The 9,906-nt window shown below is 43.5% G+C and overlaps 1 non-coding gene across 1 annotated transcript; it reads right to left on the reverse strand.

The window, feature by feature from the left end:
* Positions 1–9,556: 9,556 nt before the first annotated feature.
* LOC115029188 lies at positions 9,557–9,659 on the reverse strand. The gene has a single exon (XR_003834742.1). It is a non-coding gene; the product is annotated as a U6 spliceosomal RNA (small nuclear RNA).
* Positions 9,660–9,906: the final 247 nt, after the last annotated feature.

A 9,906-nucleotide genomic window follows, 5' to 3' on the forward strand; every position in this document is an offset into this window, starting at 1 on the left:
TATATATGTATGTATGTATATATGTATGTATGTATATATGTATGTATGTATATTTGCATGTATGTATATTTGCATGTATGTATGTATGTATATATGTATGTATGTATATGTGTATGTATGTATGTATATATGTATGTATGTATATATGTATGTATGTATGTATATATGTATGTATGTATATATGTATGTATGTATATATGTATGTATGTATGTATGTATGTATATATGTATGTATGTATATTTGCATGTATGTATACAGAACCTATTCCACCTTAGAGACCCATCCTAGTTTCTCCCTCTCTCTAGGCTTGGGCCTCGCCAGTCTCACTGGCCTCTCCACGGAGAGAGAGATGAGGCAGGACTAGAGTTAGCTTTCATTTTTGCTCTTCTTTCTTATCTGCTGTAGCCTCTCTGAGTCTGACGTGGGGAGGAGATGGACTGAAGTGAACGGAAGGATGTGTTTCTTAACTGGGCCTATGGTAGAGTCCTCTGCCCAGAGACTCAAGGTTACCCTGCCACCCTGTCCCTTCATGCAGTTTCCTGACCTGCGAATCTCTTAGCCTCTAGGTGGAAGTGCCCTTGGTCAACAGACAGCCCTCTGATAGCATTGTCTCAGAGATGCTACCCAAGGCCCTCGGTGTCCCCACAAGAGTGTAAGATATCCTTGAGTCAAGAGCCCTAGGCACTGAAACCAATCAGTCGCAAATCCATCAGACTAAATAAAGACACAGAAGCAGGCATGATAAAAAAGCCACCAGGCATCATTAAGGGCTTAACTGAATTTTATGCACATGAGAAGGAATTTGGCTTGATGATAGATGTCCCCAATCCAGATTACTCAGTTTAAATCCAACCCAGGCAGCTATGGACTACAACTGACAAACTGTGCACCCAGGTCTCTCTCAGAGAGAAAACGGACTGTGGAGGTTTCTGTCAATATTTGGAAACCCAAGGGGTACGCCCCCCCAAATATACTGGTTTATTTATTTTATAAGCTTGAAAAAGTGTGTGTGTATGGGTGTGTGTGTGTGAGCCTGCGTGTATGCACATACGTGTGCATATACCCCATGTGTGCCGGTACCCCTTGGAAGCCAAAAGAAGGCAATGGGTCCTCTGGAGACGGTAGTAAGCCACCCAATGTGAGTGCTGGGAACTGAATCTGAGAGTCTTTTGGAAGAGCAGTAAGTACTCTTAAGCACAGAGACATCTATCCAGCCCCTAGATATACCTGCTTAACTTCTAATATAGATGAATAGGATCATAGGAGCCTGGGCTTTGGGCCTGGGAGTAGGGAACCTCCTCAGTGGAGAGGATGCAGGAAAAATGTGCCTTCCCTCTTTCCTGGACTCAAGCTTTACTTGGCATCTTCTCTAAGGACTTCATTTGTGGTAGGCTCCTTCACTTTGGTGTGCGTGTCCTGCCTTTTCCAGGGTTCATAAACCTCCCATTTCCTTATCTACTTCCTTATCTACTTCCTTATATCACAGTCCTTCATTGAGATTCAAAACACAGCCAAGAATGAGTTAGCTGGATTTCTCTCTCTCTCTCTCTCTCTCTCTCTCTCTCTCTCTCTCTCTCTTTCTAAGAAAGGGTCTCACTATGCAGCTCCAGTTGACATTGAACTCTTGATTCTCCTGCCTCAGCTTCTGGAGTGCAAGATTGCAAGTGTTTGCTACCACAGATAACCCTTGGATTGCTCCTATCTGAGGCCAACCTTCTCATCAGTCCTCACAAGGGAGGGCCTTATACTTCCCAAAGAATTCCCCTGTGCTTAGTTCAGCCAGAGTCCTTTAGATGTTTGATATAGAGAACTCAGCATGTTGCAGCTTCCTGCCAAGCTATCTTGACAGCCCTTAAACAGATTTTTTTTTTTAAAAAAGTGATAAAAAGTTAATGTCAGATAATGTAACTTCTTAAAAATCTGTTGTGTGTCCTTTATCAGATTCAATTCTGTTGTGATCTAGTATATTTGAAAAGTCTAATTTGTTGGAATCTACAAAGAAGAGAAGGAGGTGGAAGGGGGCTCTCTTGAGGCTATCTTGGAGGGATTACCTTGTTTAACAAAGCTGCTGCTTCCTCTGATGCCAGCGGTTGCCTGCTAACCTTTCCCTGTCAGTGCTCGCTTAGTCTCTGATGAAATAGACACAGCACTGTTTAGCATTCTCCTGGAGCATTTGTGTCAATGTACAGAGATGCTCTAGGGAAAGCAATGAGAATCTTAGTCTGTCATGGAGGTAGAAATGTTCACACTGGATTTCCATTGCTACATACACACACACACACACACACACATATATATGTATATATTTATATATTATATATAATATATACATGTAGTATGTAACATGTATATATTATATGTATAATATATATTATGTATATTTCAACTTATTGCTCATTGTATACACTTCCTATTGAAAATGTATGAGCCAGGTATGGTAGTGCATACCTTAATGTCAGCACTTGGAAAGTGGAGACAGGAGAATGGGGAAGTTCAAGGTCATTCTCCAATTTATATCACACTTGATGCAAGCCTGGGCTACATGAAATCTTGTCTCAAAATGGGAGCAGACAGGGCCTCAGCAGTTAAGAGCATTTGTTGTTCTTACAGAGGATCCTGGTTCAGTTCACACATCACCATCACCATCATCTGTAGCTCCAGTGTACTCCTCTGGCCACTGTGGGCACTGCACGCACATATTGTACCTAGATGCATGCAAGCAAAACACTCATATACATAAAAATAAAAATTACTTTTAAAAGAATTAAAAAAAAAAGCAACCAACCAACAACCACCCAAAATAGACAAACCAACAAACCAGAAATGGGTCCCCAGCCTGGGTTTCTCGCCATCATCTCAAGGGCTGAAAAGGGCGGAGGAAAAAGCCAACGGAATGGTAGCATTCCTTTCTGCTTCCAGTTCTTCCAGGACACAACCAAGAAACCGCATGCTCCGCCTATAGCCACGCCTCCCTCACCGAGGGGCGTGGGGTGGGGGAGCAATACGGTGGTGGAGGGAGTTTGGAGAAAAGTCAGTTTGGATTTCCATTGGAAATCCATTTGAATGTCTTGATCACCCATGAGCTTATGAGGTCGCAGGTGAGTCCATCACTCAGCCACTCTGACCGTTTCATCATTTGTAAAACAGGCACAAAAATACCATCACTGGGAAGTTTCGGAGATATAAATTTTTTACCTACCTGAAGATAAATGCATTGGCCTGTAGTAAACTCTCCTAAGTGTTTAGAACTGTGTAGAAGTTACTCTTAAAATTAGTCACGGATTTTTTTAAAAAAAATTCAAAGATAAATTATGCGAATGCTAATCCACCCACAGAACGGATGCTCGGTTTGCATTCAGGATTAGCTAGGAGCATCTTTTAAGACATAAGCGCTGCAGATAAAACACTCGTGCACCCCAGAATCTCCTAAGCTTCTCTTTCCCGATTTCCGGTATAAACTGGGTAACAAAGCATACTTTTGTTTTGTATGCTTCTTTTTCTTTGGATTTCATTTATGTTCAGTGAATAAATACACCCATAACATTGTCTGCACTATTGATAATTAAAGCTACTGGGAGGGGAAGACGAGAAGTAGGAGCTGACATACGGAAGCTTCTACAGCAACGCAGGAGATGTGCTTAAGCCATTACTTAGTTTGAAGCTAACAGGCAGGAACCAAAAAACGTTATGGCGTAGTTATTTCACCCTTTCGCTAAATCAAAATTGGAGAAATTATCTAGGGCGTTCGGATAGTCTCTGGAGGATGTAACTATTTCTTAATTACCCAACTAGAAAAACGTAAGTGCCCCTGGAGAGTTCTCAGGAAACATTAGGGAGAGTTTATTTGAACTGCTGCCCCAGAGCGATTTCTCTGAAGGAACTCAGCCTTTGAGATTTAGATACCTTGGTTTCTTCCCTCAAAGCCTTTGAGTAGCTGAGCCTTTCTTCGACCAGTGTGTGCAGTAAACAACATCCAAGTCAGAATATGAAGGTAGGTTGAACTTGTAAAAAAAAAAAAAAAGAAAGAAAAGAAAGAAAGAAGCCGGGCGTGGTGGCGCACGCCTTTAATCCCAGCACTCGGGAGGCAGAGGCAGGCGGATTTCTGAGTTCGAGGCCAGCCTGGTCTACAAAGTGAGTTCCAGGACAGCCAGAGCTATACAGAGAAACCCTGTCTCGAAAAACAAAACAAAACAAAAGAAAGAAAAGAAAAGAAAAAGTTACTGAGTATCATGGTTAGGTGTATTTGTTAATATCTGATGTGCATTTAATAAGGACCTATGATGTACTAGGGACACTGGAGTCACACAGAGTAGGGGATGTTAAAGTTTTCCTGGAGCTGGCAAAAACCAAAATTGAATATATGGCCTCCATGTGGGAAAGTGAACTGGGGACAAACTGCAGGAGAAAAGGCCAAGGAGGGTGAAGTTCCCGTGGCCTGCTGGGATGGCGATTGCACCAAGGACCAGTGACTGAGAGTCTCGTTTGTTAAGGCTACCAGCACCCAGGCTCTTCATAGAAACTCCTCTGGTAACATAAGTCTGCAGGCAGCTCAGAATGCACTCTTTCTCCTTACCCAGATTTGTCCTACGGGGTCAGCCTGGAGGTCACTTCCTCTGAAAGGCATGGTAGTCCAGACTTGGTCAGTCTCATTATTCTCTCTCACAAACACCTCATACCCTTCTAATTCAAACAGTGACCAAGTGTCATCTCGCCTCCCTTCACCCCCACCTGCAAACTCTGAAAGCAGACTCCTGTCTGACCAGTAACATAACGTCCCCAGACCAAAGTCCTGCGCCAGATAAGTACACATAACTTGTTATCCTCGTGAATAACTAAGGATGGGTGTGGCCCTATTGCCTTTAGGCATTTGACAAAACATTCCAGAATTCAGAATGTATTCTCCAGTTCCACTGGGGCTATTCTTAGCTTTGCCTAATGGCAAACAACTTGATGGGACTCTCTTACTCTCCTTAGTATGCACATACTCAAACATATGCAGACATATTTATAGACCATCCACACTCCCAGGCTCACAGACTCTCACATATATACTCACCCCATATCTACAGTTGCACACTCATGTTTGTCTTCCTCTATGCTTTTACTCCTGCTGTTTGTTTGGTTTTATTTTATTTATTATTTTATTTTATTTTTTGTTTTTTTCAGGGCAGGGTTTCTCTGTGTAGCCTTGGCTTTCCTGGAACCTGCTCTATAAAGCAGGCTGGGTCGTGAACTCACGAGTGTTGGGATTAAAGGTGTTTGCCATCACTGCCTTGCCATTTATTTTATTTTATTTATTATTTTTTTAAAGATTTATTTTATTAATATATGTAAGTACACTGTAGCTGTCCCCAGACACTCCAGAAGAGGGAGTCAGATCTTGTTGCGGATGGTTGTGAGCCACCATGTGGTTGCCGGGATCTGAACTCTGGACCTTCGGAAGAGCAGTCGGGTGCTCTTACCCACTGAGCCATCTCACCAGCCCCCATTTATTTTATTTTTAAGACAGGGTCTCCCTCTGTAGATCAGGTTGGGTTTGAACTTGAGATCTTTCTGCGTGTGTGGATCCCAGGCATGTGAAAACCACATCTGATTTTTCTATTGACTGTTTAAAAATTTAAAAGACTTATTTTACTTTAATGAATGCTGTCTTGCCTACGTGTATATTATATTATGCACATGCCTGGTACTTGTAGAAGCCAAAAGAGGGCACTGGATCCCCTGGAATTGGAGCCTCTGATGGTTAGGAGCGGCTATGTGGGTGCTGGGAACTGAATCCAGGTCCTCAGAAAGAACAAGTGTTTTTAACAGCTGGGCCATCTCCCTAGACTATCTTCTATTGATGTTTTATACTTGCATCCAGAAACTAATATTTATGGAATATTGATGGAACGTTGACTTGATTGGGAAATTCCATACCAGTGGAATCTTGAGTAGTTCCTAGAAAGATTCAGCCATGCAAGAGTCAATATTATACCTGGGCAGGCACATTCAAGATGGAAATTGTCACCAGAGTTCCTATTCAGAGCCTGGGTGCTGGTAGCCTTAACAAGCTAGACTCAGTCACCCGTCCTCAGTGCAACACCTAAAGACACAAATAAATAAGCTGGTGTGTTGGCACATACCTTTAATCCCAGTATCTGGGAGGCAGAGGCTGGAGGATCTCTGTGCGATCAAAGTCAGAGTCAGCCTGGGATCCCTTATTACTTAATACGAATCCCTGTCTGAGACAGAGATAGAGAGACAGACAGAGAGACAGAAATACACACAGAGACAGACAGACACAAACATGGAGAGAGAGAGAGACAGAGAGAGATGTTTATATAGTGTGACTACACTGGAAAAAAGAAAATATAAAAAAAGGTGAAATAACCCCACCCCAGTCCATCTTGACATGTGATTTAGGTTTAAAAAGAAGGCAGAGGGACACCTAGCTAAGGTTTCTTCCCATCATTGTCTGGGTTCCAGACTGTCCCTTGAGATGGTCTGGTAAGCTGTCAGAACTTTGTAAGGTCATTTTCGGAGAGGCAAATACCTCTTCCTGCCGGTGCCTTTCCCTTAGTCCACCAAGCACAGGAAATTCTAATTCCTTGGGGCTCATTGTTTCCATATTCAGCCAAAGGAAGGCGCACAAGTGTCTTTTCCTAGGAGATATTGGTTCCAACTGAAAAGGTAATTCAGTTTACACAAAGTATCAGAAAATGTTAAATGTCATGAAAGATGATGCCAATCAAGTCTCCTGCCCCCCCTCCTTTAGTTCAAATGCCACTTAGGGACTGGTCTTGGTTTCGGTGTCTCTGCAGCAGACCCTGAAGTATGCCTTTGTACACACATGATTTCTTGACATTGCTCATCTGACACTGGGAACACCGAGCGGTGTGGGCAGGCAGTAGAGGGCGTGGTTTCCTCACTCGGGCCCACAAGGTAACTCAAAGCCTGGCACTTCTTGCTTTCATTTTGTGTCTGCCTTTGCTTTGGCTCTGATCCCCAAGTGACTCTGCACAGGCTTGTAACTCACTCTACCAGTGTTTGACTCCCTCACCTGTCTTAGTGAAGGGGACCTTTGAGGCCGGAAGCACACAGACAGATAAGTCAGTCACTCTGGATCCCAGGACGAGCGAATCCTTGCAGATCAGACAGACCACTACCACCGTGAGAGCAAGTATCTGTGATGTAGAAGTTACACCTTGGAGCAGATCGTCTTAGAGAAACCAGATTAGTCTCCTTGGGCGATGGCAGAGATGAACAGATTAACAATTTACTTGGCTACCTTGCAAGATTCAAGCTCACATAAAGGTAGGCAGGACCTTGTATAGAGCTGTTGCATCACACAGACTTCTTGCCCCTGCCTCAATTCCTCTGTTTAAATCCAGAGCTCATAACAGTACCCCACAGATATATTTAGGGTTACTGGCTCTTTTTCTGATGTGTTGATTAAACCTCTCTTTATGGTTTTCACCGTGACTCAGCCCTTTAATTAAGGTAATTTATTTATTTATTTTTAAAGATTTATTTATTTATTATATGTAAGTACACTGTTGCTGTCTTCAGACACACCAGAAGAGGGCGCCAGATCTCATTACCTATGGTTGTAAGGTACCATGTGGTTGCTGGGATTTGAACTTAGGACCTCTGGAAGAACAGTCAGTGCTCTTAACTGCTGAGCCATCTCTCCAGCCCTAATTAATGTAATTTAAATGAGTTCTCGACATCTTCATCTGCGCATCATCCCTGATCTCTCTCTGTATCCCCTGTCCTACTTCTTCCTGCTCACCAACAAATCCCGTTCTGGGCTCTTCCCAGTGTACTCAGATTCTCTACTCATGTGACTCTGATCTAAAATATCCTCATCTCTCTCATATTGTTGGTGGCTGCTTGGACGGAGGTATTGATTTCTGTGATATCAAAGCACGAAAAATCTGGCTTGGATGCTTGTGTTTCTCTAAAATTCACATTAGGTCTTAAATCCCGTGGTCATGATTTAAGACCGACAACGGGAGCTTTTAGATAGGGTTGGTCATGAGGGTCTCCCCTTTATGAATGGAATTATTGTTCTTGTAAAGAGGCTGGATCTAATCCCAGCACTAGGAAGGCCAACCTGGGCTGCACAACAAAATTCCGACACAGAACACTAACAAGGAAAACACACTTGTTAGTACACTGCACCCTAAGACAGTGATCACTCCTAAGAGTCATCCCCACAGCCTGGAGGGCATCAGGCCACGCCCACTGCAGCGCCCTCTCTAGCACTGAGTTAAGCATCTTTCAAGTTACAGCCCTAAACAGTACCCGGCTCTTCCATGTTTCCTTCTTGTCTAGGTTGAACGAAGTCACGTGACGCGAAGCTTCCCGTTCCCGCAAAGGTTATAAAAGTTGGGTATTTTCTTTGTTCTAGGGATTTCTTTGAAGGTGCTTTCTCTTCTGCCCGCCCCCCCGCCCCCCCCCCCCCCCCCCCCCCCGCATCTCTTATGCTCACCCACAAGGAAGCTCCTCTCCAAGGCTTCAAGGCTCCGTTATGCTGTTTTATCTGTAAAGGTGCTTTTTTTCTAATCCTTTCACTCCCAGTTTACAGCCCAATTACAGCTTCAAGGCCATTTCTCCTAAAACACCTTATTCCTGAGGGTAATTACGTGTCAGCATCCATTCACAAAACAACACACACACACACACACACACACACACACACACACACACGCGCGCGCGTACACACACAAGACACGCACATACACACACATGCACAGACGCATACACGCACACACAGACAGATGTATGTACACACACACACAAATGCACACACACACACGCACACACACACACTCATGAATGGATGCACGCACACACATACAGATACATGCACAGTAACTTAGGCAGGGAGGGGCCTAGTGAACCTGGTCAGTTTTTAAATTTTGTTATCACTGAAGTCAACATTCCTTTAACTATCACGAGGTTAGGCAGCTTCCATGATGTGGCAGTCATTGCTTTCACACGTACATCAAAAAGTATTCAACTGGGGTTAAAAAATGGTCAGTGGTCAAGAGCACAGGCTGCTCTTTCAAAGGACCTGGGCTCGATTCCCTGCAGCCATACGGTGCTCACTACTATCCCCCGTTCTAGGGGATTTGATGCCTTTTGGCCTCTGCAGGCACCAGGCATGCATGTACTGCACAGACAGACATAGACAATACATATACAATAGCAAAATAATGTTTAAAAAGTCAGATGCCTCGGGAATATATTCCAGAGACGAGAGTGCAACGTTCTTTTAATTTTATGTCTCTGGGCGTTTGCCTGCATGGCTGTCTGTGTGCCAGTGTGCACGTAGAGTCCTCATGGGCCAGAGAGGGCTTTGGGGTGCCCTGGGGCTGAGGTTACAGACAGTTGTGAGCCCCATATGGGAACTGAACCATGGTTCTGTGGAGAAGCATCAGATGCTCTTAACTGCTGAGCCATCTTTCCAGCTCTGGGAACATTTTCTTTTACATCAAGTTGGGTTTTTTTTTGTTTTGTTTTTTTTTTTTTTAAATAAGAAATAGGCAAAGCCAGCTTTCTTTTCAGAAAAATATGGAACACCTCATGAATTTGCATGTCCTCCTTGTACAGGGGCCATGCTAATTTTTTCTGTAGTTCCAATTTTAGTATATGCGCTGTCTAAGCAAGCCCTGGAACATTCTTTTAGAAACTATCCGTATTCAATTTCTTTTTAAAACAGGGCTTCATGTATCCTAGGCTGCCCTTGAACTTGTGATATAGCTAAGAATGATCTCTTCTTGCCCCCACTTCCTGGGTGCTGGTTCCACACACCTGATGTTATGCAATGATAGCGATCTAACTTATCACGGCTTTGCCCATGATAGGCAACCACTCACCCAAGTAGGCTTGGTCACTCTTAATTTAAAAGCATGGAA

Source organism: Mus caroli, chromosome 13 (assembly GCF_900094665.2).
Source record: "Mus caroli chromosome 13, CAROLI_EIJ_v1.1, whole genome shotgun sequence".
Lineage (NCBI taxonomy): Eukaryota > Metazoa > Chordata > Mammalia > Rodentia > Muridae > Mus > Mus caroli.